Source organism: Mirounga leonina, unplaced genomic scaffold (assembly GCF_011800145.1).
Source record: "Mirounga leonina isolate KUSES-001 unplaced genomic scaffold, KU_Mleo_1.0 Mir_53, whole genome shotgun sequence".
NCBI classification, from domain to species: Eukaryota; Metazoa; Chordata; class Mammalia; order Carnivora; family Phocidae; genus Mirounga; species Mirounga leonina.
Genome location: NW_023270807.1, coordinates 38,854,256 through 38,879,160, shown reverse-complemented (window position 1 = coordinate 38,879,160; position 24,905 = coordinate 38,854,256). Strand labels below are relative to the sequence as shown.

Below are 24,905 nucleotides of genomic sequence, written 5' to 3'. Positions count from 1 at the left end.
TACGTGTGTGTGTGTGTGTTTGTGTATCACGTACATGTGATAAAATTGCATAGAACTAAATATGTACACAACATTTATATGAATATATGTGTGTGTATATATGTATATCAAATAGAAGCCCTGAGTTAGGGCTTATGAAAATTGATGAGTAGTTTGGAAAGCAAAACTAGGGAAAAAGTACAGGAATAATGCCTGCTATTAGAGCTCTCTGAACAAGTGCAAGTCAGAACTACAAATAAATTAACTTTGTGCAATGTACTAATTAGGTGTTTTTAATACATGGTATGTTATAGTGCTTCTTTGTATAGTATACCATGTTTGGTATGCCAATGCTAAGCCCAGGGGCAATGGCTTACTAATACTGTGTACATCAGTGATTAGAAAAAGTACCTAACTTATTCTATACAATTAGCAATCGTTATCTTCTGTTTCAGTGCACAGAAGTTACCCTATTGTGTAGGCTTCACCAGTGATCAACCCAAACTGTAGAGCAAAGATGTGGAAACTTTTTTTTTTTTAAAAGGGCTACTTACCTTGAGGTGGGGTGGGGACAGAGTCTGAAAGCAATTATTGTCACAAAAAACAACAAACATTTTAATTATTATTATTATTTTTTTTAAAGATTTTATTTATTTATTTGAGAGAGAGCACGAGAGGGAAGAGGGTCAGAGGGAGAAGCAGACCCCCGCTGAGCAGGGAGCCCGATGTGGGACTCGATCCCGGGACTCCAGGATCATGACCTGAGCTGAAGGCAGTCGCTTAACCAACTGAGCCACCCAGGCGCCCACATTTTAATTATTTTTAAAGGGGAGTATAAAATGTGCCGTATCATGAATTTTAAAATTGGGAACCAAGAGCACAGATGCTAATAATGATAAACAAAAACACCTGTGTATGTATAAAACTAGAGTGAACATGGTGTTGCAATGTAGACACACACACATATACTATGGTTCTCTCTTATAGCCAGTTATGAAGGAGGTTTATGGAGTGTTGGGGGAAAGAGGAGAAAGAAGGAAGAGAAGAAAAACAGAAGTCTTTGGATTCTGAGTAGTAGGATGGAGGTTAATTATGTAGCTGCCCACTTGGGAGCATGAAAATCAGTCATCTGTAGTGATGTCTTTGAAATAGTTAACTGTATAGTATCCTCAATTCTTTTCTTGATGTAAAAAAATGTTTTTAACTTTTTATTTTGAGTTAATTATAGATTGATATGCAGTTGTATGAAAATTATATATAGAGATCCCATATATGCTTCATCCAGTTTCTGCAGTGGTAACATAATGCATAACTACAATATAATACTGCAGCCAGGAAATTGGTTTGGATACAGCAATGCAATCCATCAACCTTATGCAGGTTTCACTAGTTTTACATGCTTTCGTGTTTGCATGTGTATGTGTTTAGTTCTGTGCAATTTTACCACATGTGTAGATTTATGTGACCACCGCCAGAGTCAAGATGCAGAACAATTCCATCACGAGGATCCTGTTTTACCAGCTTTTATAGGCACGGCTACCTTCTTGCCTTCTCTCTAACCTGTGGCATCCACTAATCTGTTCACTATTTCTGTAATTTTGTCATTTTAAGAATGTTATATAAGTGGAATCATGTAGTATTTAACCTTTTGAGATGAATAGATTTCATTTTTTTTTCCATGAGCTCCATCCAAGTTGTATATATCAGTAGTGTGTTCCTTTTTTATTCCTGAGTAGTATTCCATGGTATGGGTGTATCACAGAGTGTTATGGTACATCCCATTGGAGGACATCCGGGTTGTTTCCGGTTTTTATCTATTAACTAATAATGCTGCTGTGATTATTCTTATACAGTTTTTTGTGTGAACATAAATTTTCATTTTTCTGGGATATATGCCTGAAAGTGCACTTCATAGGTTGTATAATAAATGCATTTTTGGTTTTGTAAGAAACATCATTCTCTTTTTAGAGTGGCAGTGCTATTTACATTTCTAACAGCAATGTATAATTGGTCCTGTTTCTCTACATCCTTGCCTGCTTTTGATGTTATCACTCTTATATTGTAGCCATTCTGGTAGGTGTTTAGTGCTATCTCATGGTTTTAACTTGTATCATTCCTAATGGCTAATGATGTACATCTTTTCATGTGCTTATTTGCCATCTGTAGATTCAATTCATGTTGGTCATGTTTTTTTCCCTATTTTCTAATTGGCTTGTTTGTGCATTTACTGATTTTTTTAAGTTCTTTATATATTCTAGTTACAAATCCTTTGTCAGATATGTGGTCTGTTGCTTGTCTTTTCATCTTCTTCACACGGTCTTTCAGAGGGAAAGTTTTAAATTTTGATGTAATCTAGTTTATCAGATTTTTCTTTTATGGATTTTGTTTTGGTATAAAGTCTAAGAATTCTTTGCCTATTTTTATCACCCTTTGCCTGTAGCCCCCAAGATTTTCTACTGTGTTTTTATCCAAAGGTCTTACGATTTTGTGTTTTACTTTCAAGTCCATTTTGAGTTAATTTTTGTATAAGATGTGAGGTTTAGGTTGAGGTTCTTTTTTCTTTCTTTCTTTTTTTTTTTTAACCTGTGGTGCCCAGTTACTCCAGTAACCATTTGTTGCAAAGTTACTCCAGTAACCTTCTTCCATTGAATTTGGCACCTTTGTCAAAAATCAGTTGGGCATGTTTTTATGGGTCTATTTCTGGATTCTTTAGTCTGTTCTATTGATCTTTGTGTCTGTCCCTCTGCCAATACCACATATTATGTAATTATAGGCAACATAATAAGCCTTAACATCAGGTAGAGTGATTTCTCTCATGTTATGCTTTATTTTTAAAAGTTTAGCTATTTTAACTATTCTGGGTCCTCTGCCTTTCCATATAAACTTTAGGATAATTTTGTTTTTGTCTATAAACACCTTCCTGGGATTTTAATGGGAAATGCATTAAACATGGATCAATTTGTGGAGAAATGTTGTGTTGAACCTTCCTACTCTTGAACACAGTATATTCTTTCATTTATTTAGGTCATCTTTGATTTCTTTCATCATCATTTTGTCATTCTCAGGATATAGATCCATACAGGTTTTGTTAGATTATACCTAAGTATTTTATTTTTTTAAAGCAATTGTAAATAGTCTCAGTTCTTTCTGGATGAGAAAATTATCTTTGAACTTTTATTTTCAAATTTCAAAGCTTATTTTTGTTGTAATAATTATTTTCACAAGGGGTTATGAATGTTTTATGCACATGAAGGAATAGCTTGGTTTTAGAAGTTTACTCTCAAATTTTAGGAGTGTAAATTAATTATAAACCTGAGAGTTTAGTTGGGAGATCTAAACTACTTCATTTCTAATGTGTTTGAAGTTATATTGGAATTGACATTTAAAATGTTATTATGAACCTCCTTCTCTCAAATCAATCTCATTTCAGCTATCACACCATATACTAGTTCTCTTCTGAATGGAGGAGCCTCGGCAACCCACCTGAGGGTAATTCTCTACTTTCTAGCTTACCTTTTCATACTTCCTAAAGCCTTTGACCCATTATGTCTAATTATATCTTTCATAATCTCAGTAATCAACCCAGGATTTGAAATATTTGCTATTGAGTTTCTTAATTTAGTGTGAAATTTAGCTTTTGTTTCTGTGCCTCATTCATTTACTCAATTTTATTACTTTATCCAACACTAAGTTAATCTTTTTTTTTATAATTTTATTTTATTATGTCATGTAAGTCACCATACATTACATCATTAGTTTTTGATGTAGTGTTCCATGATGCATTGTTTGCGTATAACACCCAGTGCTCCCTTCAATACGTGCCCTCCTTAATACCCATCACTGGGCTAACCCATCCCCCCACCCCCCTCCCCTGTAAAACCCTGTTTGTTTCTCAGAGTCCATACTCTCTCCTGGTTCATCTCCCCCTCCGATTTCCCCCCTTCATTTTTCCCTTCCTACTCTCTTTTTCTTTTTTTTTTTTTTTTTAACATATAATGTAGTATTTGTTTCAGAGGTATAGGTCTGTGATTCATCAGTCTTACACAATTCACAGCACTCAGCATAGCACATACCCTCCCCAACGTTCATCACGCAGCCACCCCATCCCTCCCACCCCCCACCACTCCAGGAACCCAAAGTTTGTTTCTGAGACTAAGAATTCCTCATATCAGTGAGATCATATGATACTTGTCTTTCTCTATTGACTTATTTTGCTTAGCATAATACCCTCTAGTTCCATCCACGTCGTGGCAAATGGCAAGATTTCTTTTTTTTTTTTTTTTGATGACTGCATAATATTCCATTGTATATATATACACCACATCTTTATCCACTCATCTGTTGATGGACTTCTTGGCTCTTTCCATAGTTTGGCCATTGTGGACATTGCTGCTATAAACATTGGGGTGCACGTACTCCTTCAGATAACTACATTTGTAACTTTGGGGTAAATACCCAGTAGTGCAATTGCTGGGTCGTAGGGTAGCTCTATTTTCAACTTTTTGAGGAACCTCCATACTGTTTTCCAGAGTGGCTGCACCAGCTTGCATTCCTGGCAACTGTGTAGGAGGGTTCCCCTTAGCATCCTCGCCAACATCTGTCATTTCCGGACTTGTTAATTTTAGCCATTCTGACTGGTGTGAGGTGGTATCTCATTGAGTTTTTGATTTGGATTTCCCTGATGCCGAGTGATGTTGAGCCCTTTTTCATGTTTCTGTTGGCCATTTGGATGTCTTCTTTGGAAAAATGTCTGTTCATATCTTCTGCCCATTTCTTTTTTTAAGATTTTTATTTTATTTTTTTTTATTTGACAGAGAGACACAGTGAGAGAGGGAACACAAACAAGGAGAGTGGGAGAGGGAGAAGCAGGCTCCACACTGAGCAGGGAATCCAATGCAGGGCTTGGTCCCAGGACCCTGGGATCATGACCAGAGCCGAAGGCAGATGCTTAATGACTGAGCCACCCAGGCGCCCCTCTTCTGCCCAATTCTTGATTGGATTATTTGTTCTTTGGGTGTTGAGTTTGATAAGTTCTTTATAGATTTTGGATACTAGCCCTTTATCTGATATGTCATTTGTAAATATCTTCTGCCATTCTGTCGGTTGTCTTTTGGTTTTGTTGACTATTTCCTTTGCTGTGCAAAAGCTTTTTATGTTGATGAAGTCCCAATAGTTCATTTTTACCCTTGCTTCCCTTGCCTTTGGCGATGTTTCTAGGAAGAAGTTGCTGCGGCTGAGGTCGAAGACGTTTCTGCCTGTGTTCTCCTCTAAGTTTTGATGGATTCCTGTCTCACATTTAGGTCTTTCAACCATTTGGAGTCTATTTTTGTGTGTGGTGTAAGATTAGTTGTGTGTGGTGTCAAAGATTAGTTGACCATAGAGTTGAGGGTCCATTTCTGGGCTCTCTATTCTGTTTCATTGATCTATGTGTCAGTTTTTGTGCCAGTACTATACTCTCTTGATTATTACAGCTTTGTAATAGAGCTTGAAGTCCGGAGTTATGATGCCACCAGCTTTGCTTCTTTTTCAACATTTCTCTGGCTATTCAGGGTCTTTTCTGGTTCCAAACAAATTTTAGGATTATTTGTTTCAGCTCTGTGAAAAAAGTTGATGGTATTTTTTTTTTTTATTCTTATGTTAATCCCCATACATTACATCATTAGTTCTAGATGAAGTGTTCCATGATTCATTGTTTGTGCATAACACCCAGTGCTCCATGCAGAATGTGCCCTCCTCAATACCCACCACCAGGCTAACCCATCCTCCCACCCCCCTCCCCTCTAGAACCCTCAAGTTTATTTTTCAGAGTCCATCGTCTCTCATGGTTCGTCCACCCCTCCGATTTCCCCCGCTAAAAGTTGATGGTATTTTGATAGGGATTGCATTAAATATGTAGATTGCTCTAGGTAGCATAGACATTTTCACAATATTTGTTCTTCCAATCCATGAGCATGGAACGTTTTCCCATTTCTTTGTGTCTTCCTCAATTTGTTTCATGAATATTCTATAGTTTTCTGAGTACAGATTCTTTGCCTCTTTGGTTAGATTTATTCCTAGGTATCTTATGGTTTTGGGTGCAATTGTAAATGGGATCGACTGCTTAATTTTTCTTTCTTCTGTCTTGTTATTGGTGTATAGAAATGAAACTGATTTCTGTACATTGATTTTGTATCCTGCCACTTTACTGAATTCCTGTATGAGTTCTAGCAGTTTTGGGGTGGAATCTTTTGGGTTTTCCACATAAAGTATCATATCATCTGCAAAGAGTGAGAATTTGACTTCTGCTTTGCCGATTCGGATGCCTTTTATTTCTTTTTGTTGTCTGATTGCTGAGGCTAGGACTTCTAGTACTATGTTGAATAACAGTGGTGATAGTAGACATCCCTGCCGTGTTCCTGACCTTATGGGAAAAGCTCTTAGTTTTTCCCCATTGAGAATGATATTCGCTGTGGGTTTTTCATGGATGGCTTTTATGATATTGATGTATGTACCCTCTATCCCTACACTGTGAAGAGTTTTGATCACAAAAGGATGCTGTACTTTGTCAAATGCTTTTTCTGCATCTATTGAGAGGATCCTATGGTTCTTGTTCTTTCTTTTATTAATGTATTGTATCACATTGATTGATTTGCAGATGTTGAACCAACCTTGCAGGCCCAGGAATAAATCCCACTTGGTCGTGGTGAATAATCTTTTTAATGTACTGTTGGATCTTGGCTAGTATTTTGTTGAGAATTTTTGCATCCATGTTCATCAGGGATGTTGGTCTGTAATTCTCCTTTTTGATGGGGTCTTTGTCTGGTTTTGGGATCAAGGTAATGCTGGCCTCATAAAACGAGTTTGGAAGTTTTCCTTCCATTTCTGTTTTTTGGAACAGTTTCAGAAGAGTAGGTATTAATTCTTCTTTAAATGTTTGGTAGAATTCCCCTGGGAAGCCATCTGGCCCTGGGCTCTTGTTTGTTGGGAGATTTTTGATTACTCTTTCAATTTCCTAACTGGTTATGGGTCTGTTCAGGTTTTCTATTTCTTCTTGGTTCAGTTTTGGTAGTTTATACATCTCTAGGAATGTATCCATTTCTTCCAGATTATCTAATTTGCTGGCATATAGTTGCTCATATTATGTTCTTAGAATTTATTTCTTTGGTGTTGGTTGTGATCTCTCCTCTTTTATTCATGATTTTATTTATTTGGGTCATTTCTCTTTTCTTTTTGATAAGTCTGGCCAGGGGTTTATCAATCATATTCTTTCAGAGAACCAGTTCCTAGTTTTGTTGATCTGTTCTGCTGTTCTTTTGGTTTCTATTTCTTTGTTTTCTGCTCTGATCTTTATTATTTCTCTTCTCTTGTTGGGTTTAGGCTTTATTTGTTCTTCTTTCTCCACCTCCTTTAGGTTGGGTTAGGTTGTGTATTTGAGACCTTTCTTGTTTCTTGAGAAAGGCTGGTATTGCTATATACTTCCCTCTTAGGACTGCCTTTGCTGCATCCGAAAGATTTTGAACAGTTGTGTTTTCATTTTCATTGGTTTCCATGAATTTTTTTTATTCTTCTTTAATTTCCTGGTTGACACATTCATTCTTTAGCAGGATGCTCTTTAGCCTCCATGTATTTGAGTTCTTTCCGACTTTCCTCTTGTGATTGAGTTCTAGTTTCAAAGCATTGTGGTCTGAAAATAGGCAGGGAATGATCCCAATCTTTTGGTACCGGTTGAGACCTGATTTATGACCTAGGATGTGATCTATTCTGGAGAATGTTCCATGGGCACTAGAGAAAAACGTGTATTCTGTTGCTTTGGGATGGAATGTTCTGAATATATCTGTGAAGACCATTTGGTCCAGTGTGTCACTTAAAGCCTTTATTTCCTTGTTGATCTTTTGCTTAGATGATCTGTCCAGTTCGTTGGGGGGGGAGGGGGATGTTAAAGTCCCCTACTATTATTGTATTGTTGTCGATGTGTTTCTTTGATTTTGTTATTAATTGGCTTATATAATTGGCTGCTCCCATGTTAGGGGCCTAGATATTTACAAATGTTAGATCTTCTTGTTGGGTAGGCCTTTTAAGTAGGATATAGTGTCCTTCCTCATCTCTTATTATAGTCTTTGGTTTAGAATCTAATTTGTCTGATATAAGGATTGCCACCCCAGCTTTTTGATGTCCATTAGCATGGTAAATGGTTTTCGACCCCCTCACTTTCAATCTGGAGGTATCTTTGGGTCTAAAATGAGTCTCTTGCAGGCAGCATATCGATGGGTCTTGTTTTTTTAATCTAATCTGATACCCTGTGTCTTTTGATCCCAATTTACATTTAGCCCATTTACATTCAGGGCAACTATTGAAAGATGAATTTAGTGCCATTGTATTGCCTGTAAGGTGACTATTACTGTATATTGTCTGTGTTCCTTTCTGGTCTATGTTACTTTTAGGCTCTCTCTTTGCTTAGAGGACCCCTTTCAAGATTTCTTGTAGGGCTGGTTTGGTGTTTGCAAATTCTTTTATTTTTGTTTGTCCTGGGAGCTTTTTATCTCTCCTTCTATTTTCAGTGACAGCCTAGCTGGATATGGTATTCTTGGCTGCATATTTTTCTCGTTTAATACTCTGAATATATCCTGCCAGTCCTTTCTGGCCTGCCTTATCAAAAGGAATTGATAAGATAAGTTGGTTGGGAAAAGAAAGGAGAAATTTTAAAAAACCAACAACAAAAAAGGGAGAGAATGTGATCAGGCAGGAGACTAGAACAAAGCCATACACTAGAGATTTAGGGTATATTTTCGTCTGTTAGAAGAAACTGTATCCCAACATTTTAAAGAGAGAATAACTTATATATATACAAAAAATAGGGCTAACTACAGTGAAGGGATAGAATATGACTCTAAAAATGAAAAACAAAAAAGATTTAAAAAAAAGGGATTGGGGTGCCTGGATGGCTCAGTTGTTAAGTGTCTGCCTTCAGCTCAGGTCATGATTCCAGTGTCCTGGGATCGAGCCCCATGTCAGGCTCCCTGCCCAGCGGGAAGCCTGCTTCTCCCTCTCCCACTCCCCCTGCTTGTGTCCCCTCTCACTGTGTCTCTCTCTGTCAAAGAAACAAAATCTTTAAAAAAAAAAAAAAAAGGGGATTGATAAGATGCTGGTTGAAAAGGAAAAAAATTCAAAATAGAAAAAGAAAAAAATAAAATTTAAAAAATTAACTTTGAAAGACTAATCATGGGGGAAAAAAGCCATGAATTCTATGTGCTGTATTCCCCTAGAGCTAGAGTTCTGCCATTTTCATTGATCAGTAGACTTGGTCTTGGCTGGCTGTTCTTGCTGATATTCTGTGGGAGGGGCCTGTTGCAGTGATTCTCAAATGTCTTTGCCCCAGGAAGAATTGCACCGCCCTTGCCAGGGGCCAGGCTAAGTAATCTGCTAGGGTTTGCTCTCAGTAGTTTTTGTTCCCTGAAGGCTTTTCATACAGCTAGGAGGATGAGAGTGAAAATGGCGGCCTCCCAATCTCTGCTCCAGAGTAACCGAGACCTTAGGGCCCCACTCCTCAGTGAACCCGTGGAGAACAGCAGTCAATCACTCTTGTCTCCCTGGTCTCCAGGGGCACTCCATGCTCACCCGGCCTGTGGCCGACCGTTTCTGTCTCTGGCACACAACCCCATTTGGAGTCTCCAAACCCAGAAGATTCCTGCGGTGCACTCCTGAGCCTTTCCTCCCAAGGGAAGAAGGGGAGTTCCTGCTCGAATAGTAGTGGCCCGACTGTGCTGCGGATCACGGTTTATGGCAACCCCGGGCTGAGAGCCCACTCCTGTCCTCCGTCTCTGCAGCCGGCTTCCCCGTTTCGATACCTGGGAACTCTTCTGCACTCAGGCACCCCCTGTCTTTCTGTAACCCAGAGGGTCCTGAGACCACCCTGTCCCAGCAAGGGTTCTACCCCCAGATTAGCCACTGGAGTGACGTCCCTCAGCAGAGCAGACGTCTGCAAGTTCCAATTTTGTGCTCCACTGCTCTATCACTTGCCGGTAGCTGGCTCCCTTCTCTGGCGGTCCATCTTCCCAAATAGCACCTCGGATTCACTTCTCCGCATGTCCTACCTTCCAGAAGGTGGTTGCTTTTCTGTTCAAAGAATTGCTGCTATTCTTTTCTTTGCTCTCCTGTTGAGTTTGTAGGTGTTCAGAATGGTTTGATACCTATCTAACTAAATTCCTGGGACCAGACGAAATTTAGGTCTCCTATTCCTCTGCCATCTTGCTTCTCCTCCTTAGGATTCACTCTTTTAACAACTTTCATGTATATCATACAGCATGCTAACTGTAGTCACCATGTTATATATTACATATCTAGTACTTATTTATCTTATAACTGGAAGTTTATACCTTTTGACTATCTTTCTCCAATTCCCCCTCCCCACCATTTCCCTCCTGGTAACCACAAGTGTGATCTCTTTTCCTAGGATTTTTTTTAAATTAAATATTCCACATGTAAGTGAGAACATAGAGTAATTGTCCCTTTGTGACTTATTTTACTTAGCATAATGCCTTCAAGGTCCATTCATGCTGTCCCAAATTGAAGGATTTTCTCATTTTTTTAATAGGTGAATAATACTCCATTGTATATGTATGTATACATCACAACAGCTTTATCCATTCCTCCATTGATGGACACTTAGGATGTTTTCATGTCTTGGCTATTATAAATAATGCTGCTATGAACATGAGGATGCAGGTATTTTTTAGAGCTAGTGGTTTTGTTTCCTTTGGATATATTCTCAAAAGTGGAACTGCTAGATCATAGAGTCATTGTAATTTTAGGTTTTTGAGGATCCTCCATTCTGTTTTCCATAGCAGCTATACCAGCATACAGTCTCATCAGTCATGTGTAAGGGTTCCCTTTTATATTGACATCCTTACCAGCGTTTGTTATTGCTTGTCTTTTTGATGATGGCCATTCTAATAGGCATGAAATAATATCTTATTGTGGTTTTGATTTGCATTTCCCTAATGACTGGTGATGAGAATCTTTCTTGTGGGCCTTCATATACCTTCTTTGGAAAATGTTCAGGTCTTTTGACCATTTTTAATTGGATTTTTTTTTTTTTTTTTTTGCTATTGGTTGTAGGATTTCTTTTTATACATTTTGGATATTAACACCTTATGTGATATATGGCTTGCAAATATTTTTTCCTGTTCAGTAGGTTGTCTTTTTAATTTGTCGATGGTTTCTTTTGCTGTGCAGAAGCTTTTTAATTTGATGTTGTCTCACTTGTTTATTTTTTATATTGTTACTTGTGCTTTTGTGTCCTATCCAAAAAATCATCACCAAGACCCATGTCAAGTTTTTTTTTCCTGTTTTCTTCTACGAGTTTCATCATTTTAGGTCTTATGCTTAAGTCTTTAATCCATTTTGTTAATTTTTGAGAGTGGTGTCAGATATAGGGGTCTAGTTTCCTTCTTTTACATGTGAATATCCAGTTTTCCCAGCACCATTTATTAAAAAGACTGCTTTTCTCCATTAAGTATTTTTGGCTCCCCTGTCAAATATTAACTGACCATATATACTTGGATTTATTTCTGGGTTCTCATTTCTGCTCCATGATCTCTTTGTTTTTATGCCAGTACCATACTGTTTTGATTACTATAGCTTTTTATAGTATACCTTGAAATAAGGAAGTGTGATGCCTCCTGCTTTGTTCTCTTTCTCAGGAGTGCTTTGGCTCTTCAGTGTCTGTGGTTCAATGTAAATTTTAGGATTTTTTCTACTCCTTTAAGAAATGCCATTGAAATTTGATAGTGATTGCGTTGAATCTATAGATAGCTTTGTGTGATATGGACATTTGAACAATATTATTAATTATTCCCCTGTATAAACACAGGTTACCTTTTTCCATTTATTTGTGCTCTCTTTGATATCTTTTGACAAGGTATTTTTCAGAGTAGAGATCTTTCACCTCCTTGATTTAGGTTATTCCTAAGTATTTTATTGTGTTGGTGTTAATTGTAAATGGGATTGTTTTCTTTCTTTTTCAGATAATTCATTGTTAGTGTAAAGAAATGTTACTGATTTTTGTGGATTAATTTTGTATCCTACAACTTTACTGAATTTGTTTATTCATTCTAACAGTTTTTTGGTTGAGTATTTAGGTTTATTTTCTCTATATAAAATCATGTCATCTCAAATAGAGAAAATTTTGCTTTTTCCTCTCCAATTCTGATGCCTTTTATTTCCTTTTTTTTTTTTTTTACCTGAATGCTCTAGGTAGGACTTCTGTTAAATAGGAGTGGTGAGAGTGGTCACCCTTGTCTTGTTCCAGATCTTAGAGGAAAAGCTAAAGCTTTCATCCTTTCACTATTGAGTATGGTATTAGCTATGGAATTATATATGGCCTTTATTATGTTGAGGTATGTTTCTTCTATATCTAATTTGTTAAGAGTTTTTATTATGAACAGATGTTGAATTTTACAGGTCCTTTTTCTGTATCTATTGAGATGATTATATGATTTTTTTCTTTCATTTTATTAATGTGATGTATCACATTGTTGATTTCTGTATGTTGAACTATCCTTGTTTGCATCCCATGTATAAATCCCACTTGGTCATGGTAAATGATTCCTTAATATGCTGCTAAATTTGGTTTGCTAGTATTTTATTGAGAATTTTTGCATCTGTTTTCACCGGGATATTGTCTGTGTTTTTTTTTTCCTGGTAGTATCCTTTTCTGGCTTTGATTTTTCCGTTGTGGTTATTTATCATGATATTTATACATAAAATATCTTTAAACTGTAACACTATTTTAAACTAATAACAAGTTAACTTCATTAGAATTCTTATGCTTTACACTTTTACTTCTCCTTTCCCTCACATTTTAGGTTATGTTACAACTTACATATTTTTTTAAATATTGTGTAACTAATAAGATTATTGTAGTTATGGTTATTTTTACTGTGTTTTTATAAACTTTTAATCTAGAGCTGCAATTGAATTATGCATCAAAATTACCATATTACAGGATCAAATTGTGACTCTATATTTACAATTATCAGTAAGTTTTACTCTGCCTTCTTATGTTTTTAGGATATTAATTAGTGTTCTTTTATTTCCATTCAAAGAACTCCCTTCAGCATTTCTTGTAAGGCAGGTTTAGTGATGATGAATTCCCTCAGTTTTTGTTTGTTGGGCAGAGTCCTTATCCCTTTATTTCTGAAGGAAAACTTTGCCAGGTAGCATTCTTGGTTGACAGTTTTTTTCTTTCAATATTTTGAATATGTCCAGGCACCTGGGTGGCGCAGTCAGTTAAGCATCCTACTCTTGGTTTCAGCTCAGGTTGTGATCTCAGGGACATGAGATCAAGCCCCATGTGGGGCTCCATGCTTAGCATGGAGTCTGCTTGGGATTCTCTCCCCCCCCCCCGCCCCTCTGGTCATGCATTCATACTCTCTCTCTCTCTCTCTATCAAATTAAATAAATTTAAAAAATATTTTGAACCTGTCATCCCATTCTCTTCTGTCCTGAAAAGTTTCTGTTGAAAAATCCACTGATTGCCTTATAGGGGTTCCCTTGTGTGTAACTTCTGTCTTTTCTCTTGATGTTTTTAAAATACTGTCTTTGACTTTTTACAATTTCATTATAACATGTCTTGATGTAGCCTTATTTGGGTTCAACTTATTTGTGGTCCTTTGGGCTTCTTGAATCTAGAGGTCTATGTCTATCCCCAGGGTTGGGAAGTTTTCAGCTATATATTATCCCTTTAAATATACTTTCTGTCCCTCTTTTCTTTCTCTTCTTGAAATTCCCATTATGTGAATATTGTTTCTTTTCATTGTGTCCCATAACTTTCATAGGCTTTTTTCACTCCTTTTCATTCTTTTTTCTTATCCTTCTCTGACTGGATATTTTGAAATATCCTACATTCTAGCTTGTTTAGTTCACCAAACTTAAGAGGATTATTCTTTTTTTAAAAAATTTTTATTTAAATTCAATTTAGTTAACATATTATTAGTTTCAGGGGTAGAATTTAGTGATTCATCAGTTGCATATAACACCCAGTGCTCATTATATCAGGTGCCCTCCTTAATGCCCATTACCCAGTTACCCCACGCCCCCATGCAGTTCCCTTCCAGCAACCCTGTTTGTTTCCCATTGTTAAGAGTCTTTTATGGTTTGCCTCCCTCTCTGTTTTTATCTTATTTTATTTTTCCTTCCCTTCCCCTGTGTTCATCTGTTTTGTTTTTAAATTACATATGAGTGAAAACATACGTTATTTGTCCTTCTCTGACTTATTTCACTTAGCGTAATATTCTCTAGTTCCATCCACATTGTTGCAAATGGCAAGATTTCATTCCTTTTGATGGCTGAGAAATATTCCATTGTGTTTGTGTGTGTGTGTGTGTGTGTGTATGTATGTGTATATATATATACCACATCCTCTTTATCCATTCATCTGTCAATGGACATCTGGGCTCCTTCCATATTTTGGCTATTGTGGCTATTGCTGCTATAAACATTGCGGTGCATGTGCCCCTTTGAATCACTATTTTTGTATCCTTTGGATAAATACCTAGTAGTGCAGTTGCTGTGTTGTAGGGTAATTCTATTTTTAACTTTTTAAGGAACCTCCATACTGTTTTCCAGAGTAGCTGAACCAGTTTTCATTCCCACCAACAGTGTATCAGAGGGTTCTCCTTTGTCAAGAGGATTATTCTGAATTGTCACAGTTCATAGATCTCCATTTCTTTATGATCAATTATTAGAGCTTTATTAGTTTCCTTTAGTGGTGTCATATTTGGTTTCTTGTGATCTTTGATTCTTACATTGGTATTGCACATTTGAGTAAGTAGTCTCTTCTAGACTTTGCAGGTTCACTTTGGCAGAGACAGTTCTTCTATAGTTAGCTTGGCTTGGGTTTCTGCTGGTGATGTCCTTGGGCAGGTGGCACCTGCTATTAGGGTCTGTTTGTGGGGGGGAGGCAACTGTTTGCACTCTGAGGTCAGGGGTGGTGGGACATGCCACTGACTGAGAATAGCTGCTAGGATGGCTGGCTTGATTCCCACCCAAGTGAAGTTGTAGGATGGACTCTGCTATTGCCTAGACTCTGATCAGGCTTATTAGACAGTCAGTCCTGAGTATTATACTCAGCATTAGGCAGGGCAGCAGGACAGGACCCAGGGCCTACACAGCTCATTGTTTGGGGACCCAAATAAAGCAAGAGTGTGCATCAAATATCCTGTTCTGGTGAAGCCACTGGTTTTGCTCTCCAGACAGAGAAGGTCACAGGCTGTGCTTTCTGATCAAGTGCTACTGTAAGCATGGCTGTTGGATGGGTTACACAGCTTCCCATGTGGTCTGGTAAGTTTCCCTGGTCAGGAGGGCTGAAGGCTGTATTCAGCAATAGGTGGGGCTATGAATTAGTTTCCCTATCTAGGCATAGCAGGAGAAGCAGCTCCAGGGCCACTAATGGTCTTTGTTTATGGTCTTGACTCAACCTGACCCGTGCCCCAAGTTCCCTGGCTGAACAGGGCCACTAGCTTTGTCTACAGGTCTTCAGCTCTGCTTGCCCACCTCTTGGCTTGAGTTACTTAGTTATTATGCAGACTCCAGCTATTCTTGCCAGCTCTTACTGTCAGAAGGGACTATGAGCCATGTTCTGCAGCTAGGGAGCTATGACTCAGGCTTCTACTTGGGCAGGATTAGGAGGGCCCTTTCTAGACAACTCCTGAATTTTCCAGAACAGGCTTTCTGGTCTCAAGAGGCTGGGAGCCACAATCCGCAATAGGGTAGGGCTGTGACTCACCTCTGCTGGTCTTGGGAAGACCAAACCCCAGGGCTGGCAAAATTCCTCATTTGGGGATCCAAAGTAGGCAGACCTGCACCCACTGAGTTTCCTAGTCAGACTCCACCCTAGACTTGATCTACAGATGAGCAGAGCTGCTGCTTGCGATTACTACTTGGGCTCTGCAGATAGGTATTTGGTCTGCCCAAATCTGAGTGCTGGTGGTTCCAAGTCTCTCTCCACTTCTGTCACAGTCAGATTCCCAGTGCTTGAGTCCTACAGTTTCCTGTGATCCTTGTGAAGTGAAACCAGAGTAAGGGCTCCACCAGATTAAGGGCTCCCACCAAGCAACCCACAATTCTGCAGGAGCTGGATGTCCTTCTGGGCCATCTCTTCCCACTGGAGGTACTAGAGGCATGGTGTTGTGGCAGCCTATAGGAAGGGCAGTGGGATCAGAGTGTAGCTGTTCCTCTCACCCTTCTAATGCAATCTGTCTTGGTCTCTGGTGCAGGGGGTTGCTTCAGCCTCACTCCTGTGTTCTAGGATTGTCTCAATGGTGTCTTGTCCATGAATAGTTGTTAATTGTTCTTGTAAGGGGGAGTGATGTCAGGAATGATGTATGTCATCATTTTGGTGACATCACTTTCTCCTGCCTCATTCTTTTTGAAGGTGATATACTATTCCATTGTGTAGATACATCATAATATGTTGAACCTCTTCTCTTACTAACACATATGTTAGGAACTTGTTTTGGTGTAGTATAAATACACATTATGGTAGTGAACTTAAGTTTTTGCGTGCATATATAAGCATACTAATGGAAAATTCCTGGAAGTGGAAATCAGTAAAGCATTTTCAAATCATTTTTGGTTATTTGTTGATAAAAGGAATATAAAGAATGCTTTTGAATAATAGTTTTTCTTGTAATAAAGTTAAATTCTTTTATTTTAAAGATTTTATTCTTTATTATAAAAGTTAAATATTATAACAAGTAATAAATATAAAATATAAAATATTCTTAAATACTTTTAAAGATTTTATTCCTTAAAATAAAAGAATTTAACTTTATTACTACAAGAAAAACTATGATTAAATTGACTTTCCTTGTGATTAATATCACTCAAGACGACTTTAAAATACATGCATTTTTATGAAAGCATCTTTAATATAGAAACAGTGATGACTTTTGCTAACTTGTCAAAAATTATTGACTCAGAATTTAAGAGCAAATAAAAAAATTATTTCGTTTATATTTAATTATGCTGTTAACTAATACTACTTCCTAAGGTGTTGAGTTCCTAATGAAACAGAATTTTATACATGCACACAGATATTCAACCTAGGTTCAAATTCTGGTTCTCTACTGGGCTAGCTTTATGATATCCAGTGCCGCTTAGATTATCTGAACTCAAGTTTTCATTCTGTAAAATCTTGCAGATGGTGATAAACAATGTTTGAGATAAAGTTCATGATGATTCTAGCTCAGTGCCTGGTACTTTTTAGGCACCGAATGTATAACTGAAAAATAAAGTGCACTCAAAGTACATTATTTAAAAGTAAATACATCACAGCATAGTAGTATTTGAGACTTTGAAAGGACCATAGAAATCGTTTTTGCATTGGTTTTCAAATGAGCTCAGGGTACTTCAAGGATTCTGTTGTTTTCCAAAAATATTTAAAAACTACCAATTTCATCCATTGGTTTTTCAAATTTTAGCATTTCTTCACGGGCAGCCAGATAAAGGCTGAACTATTCTGTGTGGTGATTGGTGAGTTAGGCTGCAGAAACTCAGTTGCCTAGCAATCTGATGCAGCCCTGAAACACCGTCTTGGGGAACTCTGTAGTCCAACTCAAGCATTTATCAATTGAGGAAGCTGGGACAGAGAGATGTTATTTTTCTTCTTCCAGATCACATAGAATCACACAGGTCACTAGAACCACAAGTTTGGAACTAGAACAGCAGTCTGCTGTGTCCCATTCTGTTGCTCTTTTTATTCTATTATTTTATTCTTTTATTTTACTGTGGAGTAAAATCTAGTTGTATGTTTGAAGACAAAAACTCAAAGAATGAGCAAAGGCTTGTAGACACTTTAAAAGAAAACAGCAGAGTTTTCATTAGAGTAATAAGACCAAAGCCCACTGCTTGTAATGCTCAGAGAAAAGTGTAACTATTAGATTCCAAGTTTGCTTCTATCTTGTCCTGCTCAAAGCAGATGAAGAAATAATAAGAGATAGATAACTTATTTAAATGAGCTCATTCTCCACAGTCAAATGAATTATCCCCCAGAGGACTGAAGAACCTTATGAATGTGATTTCAGAGCCTTTGTCAGCATACACTGGGGAGTTAGGAAGACTAGGGACAGTAAGAAAAGTGAGAAAAAGGAAGTCCCAGTGTTTTCAAAGGTAGGCAGAGGTAAATGTTAGACATTATTAATAGGTAAACTTAATGCCAATCTCTACCAAATTTTTGAATGTTTTGGAACATACTTCTCACTTAGAACTACCCTTACTCTTTTCCTCATAAGATTGCAAGATTGGTACAGCAAAGTATACTATACCTATTAATTTTCCTCTATACAAAGAATAGATGTAGTATATGCTAGTAGATATAGTATATCTTCATGTATAGTAGATATAGTATATAGTAGATATGGGAAATCTTTCTTGTTTGTGTTTTAATGGAGAAATGTGGACTGGTTGAAAATGTTAGAAAGCTTTACAATTGGATCAGCAACTGAACCCAGAGGGTACAAATAAATAAACAGCTATCAGTTTGGAGACAACATTTCTAGGTAGGTGCTTTGGGGTGCCATCTTAGACCCTGGCCCTTTGTCAGCATATTTATCAGTGAATTTGATTGGGCTCCTAAAGGGCAAGAACAGGTCCTATTTCATTTTGTGTTTGTAACATTTGACATTCTATCTGGCTAGAATTAATGTTTTTTTTAAAGGATTGAGTGGATAGATGGATCAGTGAAAGAAAGTGGCATTCATGAGAGGTTCAGAAATAGGAGGGGCAGCTATTTTGATGGATGACAAGATTAAGATCTCCCTGGGCTCAAAAATCTGGCCCCAAACAAGGCAAGATAAAATTTAATCTGGTTAACTGTTGAGTCCTTAGTTTTTTTCCATCTATTTTATGCCTACTAATATGGGGAGACTTCATTTGAAAGTAATTCAAGTTTTAAAAAAAGCGTAGGGTTTTAGTTGTTGAACTTGTGGTCATATAGCTGCTTAAAAAGTTAACAGAAGGAAAAAAACAGTTAACCGATTATGCTGGTGCCCAAGCCCTGGTATTAATAACAACTAATTTTACCAGCCAGATCACATCTGAAAACAGGTACCAAATTTTAGGTAACAAAGTGACATGTAGAGAGCAAGCAGAGAACCAGGGGGTGAAAAATAGTAATATAAGAAACAGTGGAAAAACCATGGAACCGTGAATAAGTTTCAAATTAAGGGAAATGTATTTCAGTATTTAAAGAGCTGTTTTGTTGGAAAAGGAGAAATAGACATGCTCTTGGATGTTCCTAAAGGCAGTACAAACCTAACGGATATTTCTGGGAGCAGGTTTCTGCTTATTCATAAGGAAGACCTTCGAAATAATTGGAATTGTCCAATGGCAGTGAAATTAGACCCTTTGAATTACTGAACTTTCTGCCACCAGAACTATTTGTGCAGAGACTGAATGATCACCTTACTAGCACTGTTGTTAAAAAAAAAAAAAAAACTATTCCTATAAGTTGGGCTGTGGCCCTTGTTTACCCAAGGGTCTAAATCTTAAGGATTGAGTTATAGTAACTCAGCAGAGATGAAAACAGCAGACACTTACACACCTTTTTAAACAAATGCAGTATTGTTATGTTATTGCTTTATTAATAAGCAGTAAGTGGAGGTAAGATTAGTTATCCTTTGGGTTTGCTTGCAAAAGTTGCTAAATTATATAAACCTTTATTTCTTTTAAAGAGTTACAATTGGTGAAGTATCAGTTAAGTATTTAAATTTTTGTGTAAAGACATTTTGAAATTGACAGTAAAGTAGGGGAAAAAATACCTGTAGTCCTTCCAGCAAAAGATAACCACTATTTACATTTTTTCAATTCCGTATCTTTAATTTCTAGAAGCACTTTTAATTTTTTTCTTATGAAATATTTTGAACATATAGAAAAGGAAATATTTAAAACAGTCATGAATTTACTTAATATTTTGCTACTTTTCCTTTAGATCATATACTTAAAAGATGTTACTTTAAGGCTTCCCTGTTGTACACTTTTCTCCAAAACATCCCTTTTTCTGCTTTCCTCAGAAGCAATTATTTTTCTGAAGTTGATAGATATATCTCCTTCCTATTTTATTTTCATTGAGACATATTTTTAAAAATTGTCATTTTATTTTTATATAAGTAGCACATGTGCATTATTAAAAAAGCGAGAAAAATAACTAAAAAAACATTCTTACACTCAGATATCACCAATTTTAGCATTTTAGTGTATACCCTGTATCTTTTCTCTGTGTACATATTATGTATATTATATGTGAAGAAATTTACTTCTTTTACTAGCTTGCTAGGAATTTTATTTAAAATCATGGATAATAATTTTATTAAATGTTCAAATGCTTTTCTTCTATTGAAATGATTATTTTTTCTCATTTAATTAACATGGAAAATTACACTTATATATTGTTATTAAACTACTCTTATCCTTTGCTTTCTTGGTATAAATGGTACTTAGTTGGGATATATTTTTTGTACAGTGCTCTATTCCTTTGGCTAATATTTGGGATTTTTACAGTAATATTCACATATAAGAATGGCATATGATTTATTTTTCAGGCTGTCCTTACCCAGTTTTTGCATCAAGATTATAAAAATTCTCAAAGAATGACTAATTCGAATTAGTGTTTTCATTTTCTTTGGATAAGTAAAATGACTGAATCAAATGGTATTACTGTTTTTAATTTTCTGAGGTACCTACATATTGTTTTCCACAGTGATTGCACCAATTTACATTTCCATTGACAGTGCACGGGGGTTTCTTTTCTTCTATATCTGTGCCAACACTTGTTATTTCTTGATTTTTGATTCTAGCCATTCTGACAGGTGTAAGATGATATCTCATTGTGGTTTTGGTTTGCATTTCCCTTATGATAAAGGATGTTGAGGATCTTTTCATGGGTCTGTCGGCCATCTGTATATCTTCTGGAAAAATGTTCAGGTTCTCTGCCCATTTTAATCAGATTATTTGGTTTTGTGGTGCTGAATTTTATATCTTTATATATTTTGGATATTAACCCCTCATCAGATATATTACTTGCAAATATCTTCTCCCATTTACTAGGTAACCCTTTTGTTTTGTTGGTTTCCTTCTCTGTGTGAAAGTTCTTTTATTTTGGTGTACTCACTGTAGTTTATTTTTGCTTTTGTTTCCGTTGCCTGAGAGACATCTAGAAAAATGTTGCAACAGCCAGCGTCAAGAGACTACTACCAATGTTTTCTTCTAGGAGTCTTATGGTTTCAAATCTCACATTTAGGTCTTTAATCCATTATGAGTTTATTTTCGTGTATGGTGTAAGAAAATGGTCCAGTTTTCCCAGCACTGTTTATTGACAGACTGTCTTTTCCCCATTTTCCACTCTTGCCTCCTTTATTATAGGTTAATTGACTATGTAAGTGTGGGTTTCTAGGCTCTATCCTGTTCCATTGATCCTTGTGTCTACTTCTGTGCTAGTACCATACTGTTTCGATTACTACATTTTGTAGCATTTCTTAAAACTGATTGTGATGCCTCTAGCTTTGTTTCTCTTCTGAAGATTACTTGGCTATTCAGGGTCTTTTGTGGCATTCATACAAATTTTAGGATTATTCTAGTTGTATGAAAAAATGCTGCTGGCATTTTAGTGGAGATTGCATTGAATCTTTAAACTGTTTTGGGTAGAATGGTCATTTTAACAGTATTAATTCTTCCATTCCATGAGCATGGAATATTTTTCCATTTGTTTGTGTCATCTTCAATTCATTTTATCAGTTTTTTATAGTTTTGAAAGTACTGGTCTTTCACTTCCCTGGTTAAATTTATTCCCAGGTATTTTTTTATTTTTTGTGTACAGTTATAAAGGTGTACAACTGTAAAGGAAATTGTTTTCTTAATTTCTCTTACTCCTACTTTATTAGTGTATAGAAACGTGACCAGTTTCTGTGAATTTTCTATCCTATAACTTTACTGAATTCATTTATAAATTCTAATAGTTTTTTTTTTTTTGATGGATTCTTTAGGGGTTTTCTATATATAGTATTATGTCATTATCATAGTTTAACTTTTTTCTTACCAATCAGATGCCTTTTATTTCATTATGTTTGATTACTGTGGCTAGGACTTCTAGTACTATATTGAATAAAAGTGGTGAGAGTGGACATCCTTGTTTTGTTCCTGTTCTTAGAGGAAAAGCTCTCAGTTTTTCACCATTGAGTATGGTGTTAGCTATGGGTTTATATGGTTTTTATTATGTTGAGGTATGTTCCCTCTAAACTCATTTTGTAGAGAGTTTTTATCATAAATAGATGTTGAATTTTATCAAATGTTTTTTCTCATTTTATCAAATGAGTTTTTATCATAAATAGATGTTGAATTTTTATCAAATATTGAGATGATATGATTTTTATCCTTGGTTTTGTGTTTGTGGTGTATCACATTGATCGATTTGCAAATATTGAACCATCTTTGCATTCCTGGAATAAACTTCACTTGTTGTGGTGAATGATCCTCTTAATGTATTATTAAGTTAGGTTTGCTAATATTTTATTGAGGATTATTGAGGATTCATTGATGTATTTGGAAGCTTTCTCTCCTCTTTTATTTTTTGGATTAGTTTGAGAATAGGTATTAATTCTTTAAATGTTTGGTATAATTCACCTGTGAATCCATCTGGTCCTGGACTTTTGTTTGTTGGGAGTTTTTTGATTACTGATTCAGTTTTATTACTAGTAATCAGTGTGCTCAGATTTTCTGTTTCTTCCTGATTCAGTTTTGGAAGATTCTATGTTTCAAGGAATTTATCCATTTCTTTTAGGTTGTTCAATTTGTTGGCATATAAATTTTCATACTATTATAATCCCTTGTATTTCTGTGGTGTTGGTTGTTACTTCTCTTTCATTTCTGGCTTTACTTATTTGGGTCTTCTGTCTTTTTTCTTTACTTATTAAGTCTGGTGAAAGGTTTATCAATTTTTTTTTTTATCTTTTCAAAGAACCAGTTCTTGATTTCACAGATCTTTTGTTTTGTTTTGTTTTAGTCTCTATTTCATTTATTTCTACTCAAATCTTTATTATTTCCTTCCCTCTTCTTTTTCTGGTTCCGTTAGGTGTAAGGCTAGATTGTTTCCTTGAGATTTTTCTTGTTTTTTGAGTTAGGCCTTTATTGCTATAAATTTCCCTCTTACATACGGTTTTGCTTCATGCCAGAGATTTTGGAACATTGTATTTTCATTTTCATTTGTCTTCATGTGTTTTTTTTAATTTTCTCTTTGACTTTTTGGTTGACTCATTGGATGTTTAGTAGCATATTATTCATACTCCATGTGTTTGTGCTTTTTCCATTTTTTTTCCTTAATGTCTAGTTTCATACTGTTGTAGTCAGAAAAATACGCATGGTATGATTTCAGTCTTGTTAAATTTGTTGAGGCATTGTTTTGTGGCCTAACATGTGATCTGTCCTGAGGAATGTTTCATTTGCACTTGAAAATAATGTGTACTCTGTTGTTTTGTATGGAATGTTTTGGTTATATTTGTTACATCCATCTGGTCTAATGTGTCATTCAGAGACATTACTTACTTCTTGACTTTTTGCCTGGATGATCCCTCCATTGATGTAAGTGGGATAATAAAATCACCTACTTTTATTGTATTATTACCAACTTCTCCCATAATGTCTTAATATTTCCTTCATATATTTAAAATTTTTATATCCTCTTGTTGGATTTTATTATTATTATTATTACTTTATTATTATGTAATGCCCATCTTTGTCTTTTATTACAGTCCGTTTTAAGTCCTGTTCTGTCTGGTAGAAGTGTGCTACCCTGGGTTTTCTTTTGCTTCTATCTGTATGAGATACCTTTTTGAATGCTTTCACGTTCAGTCTGTATGTGTCTTTAGGTGCGAAACAAGTCTCTTTTAGATAGCATATAGATGGGGTTTGGTTTTTTATCCCTACCCTCCCGCCTCTATAACTTGTGAGTGGAGCATTTAGACTATTTACATTTAAAGTCATCATTGATAGTTATGTACTTTTTGCCATTTTATTAACTGTTTTCTGGTGGTTTTTTTAGTTCTTCTCTGTTCCTTTCTTGTCTTGCTCTTTTTTTGTTCTGATTGATGGCTTTCTGTAGGGTTATGCTTGGCTTTATTTTTTTATGTATCTATTATAGGTTTTGGATTTATGTTTGCTATGAGGTTTATTTATAAGATCCTAAGTATATAGAAGTCTATATTAAGTTGATAGCCCCTTAAGTTTGAACACATTCTAAAAGAAATCTTTTTTTACATTTGATCCATTTGTCATATTTTATATCTTTTAATTCATAACTTTTTATTTTACTTCTAATGTGGATTTTTCTTTTCCACTTAAAGAAGTCCCTTTAACATATCCTGTGAGGCCAGTGTAGTGGTGATAAACTCCTTTCTTTAACTTTGTCAGAAAAACTCTCTCTCTCCTTCCATTCTGAATGATAACCTTGCTTGGTTTTAGGTATTTTCCTTTTAGCACTCTGAATATATCATGCCACTCTCTTCTGGCTTTCAACGTTTCTGTTGAAGCGTTGAAAAACGTTGAAAAAATCAGCTGATAGCCTTATGGGCTTTCCCTTCTATATAATTTTGTTTCTTTCTTGCTGCTTTTAAAATTCTCTCCTTAATCTTTGACATTTAATTTTTATGTCTCTTGGTGTGAACCTCCTTAGGGTTACCTTGTTTGGAACTCTTCTTTTCTCCTGAACATGGATTCTGTTTCCCTCCTCCAGTTAGGTAAGTTTTGAGCTATTATTTCTTCAAGTAAATTTTCTGCCTTTTTCACTGTTCTCCTTCTGGGACCCCTATAATGCGAATGTTTGTTTGCTTAATGTCCATGAGATCATTTAAGCTATCCTCATTTTTTTAATGCATTTTTCTTTTTGCACTTCAGCTTAGGTG

At 36.1% G+C, this 24,905-nt stretch overlaps 1 protein-coding gene across 1 annotated transcript in view; it reads left to right on the top strand.

Moving 5' to 3' along the window:
• The window catches only part of LCA5 (lebercilin LCA5), a 51,998-nt gene that overhangs the window by 6,652 nt on the left and 20,441 nt on the right, over positions 1 to 24,905 (top strand). The window lies entirely within an intron of this gene.